The following is a 726-nucleotide window of genomic DNA, read 5'->3' as shown; positions in this document are numbered from 1 at the left end:
CTCCTTCAGCTTTAGTTTCCAGGATTGCCTTCTAGCATTGTTCCAGTGTTCACCTGCAGCAGGATTTTCCAAAATTCCCCCCCAATGCAATTCAATATCCCCTGAATATTACTGTACATACCGGCTCTCCTGACAGTCACCGCTCTCTGCTTAGTGAAGACAATGAACTGAGCGGTCAGCTGCTGACTGCTGGGGCCCTTTCCATCTGTCCTGAAGCTCTTCTGGTCCCAGGGCCCTTCCCTCTGAGCCTGGGGCCCTTCTCTCCCATTGTGGGGCACTTCATAAGCCCCTATTCACACTGCAACACATAAAGTCACATGACAAGTCAAAACACATTGGCTTCAATGGGTGCCATCTTAATCAATGTGATTCAAATCGCAGCAACAAAAAAAAAAAAGGTTCACACATTACTTCTCTCCTACGTAAGTTGTCCCTTTTTATCTGCATGGCCCCTCTCCTATCTGCAACAGTTCAAAGGCGCTTCTCAGCTCCAGAAGGCAGGGATCGAATATCACACACTGCACAGCGAAGGTAGCTGAGTGTAATCTGGGAGCTGAGTGGATGGAATGGACACACTCCCCTCTACACAGTCTCATAGGGAAACATGAACAGCTGAGGCTGTCAATCACCTGTTGTGTGCTGTGGGGGGGGGGGGGCTGGACTGTCTCCTGTGATTCTGTGGTGTTGACATAGACTGTGTGTTGGGTGGCACGGGGGCGTCTCCCG

Source organism: Rana temporaria, chromosome 13 (genome assembly GCF_905171775.1).
Source record: "Rana temporaria chromosome 13, aRanTem1.1, whole genome shotgun sequence".
NCBI classification, from domain to species: domain Eukaryota; kingdom Metazoa; phylum Chordata; class Amphibia; order Anura; family Ranidae; genus Rana; species Rana temporaria.
This window is presented reverse-complemented; position numbering follows the sequence as displayed.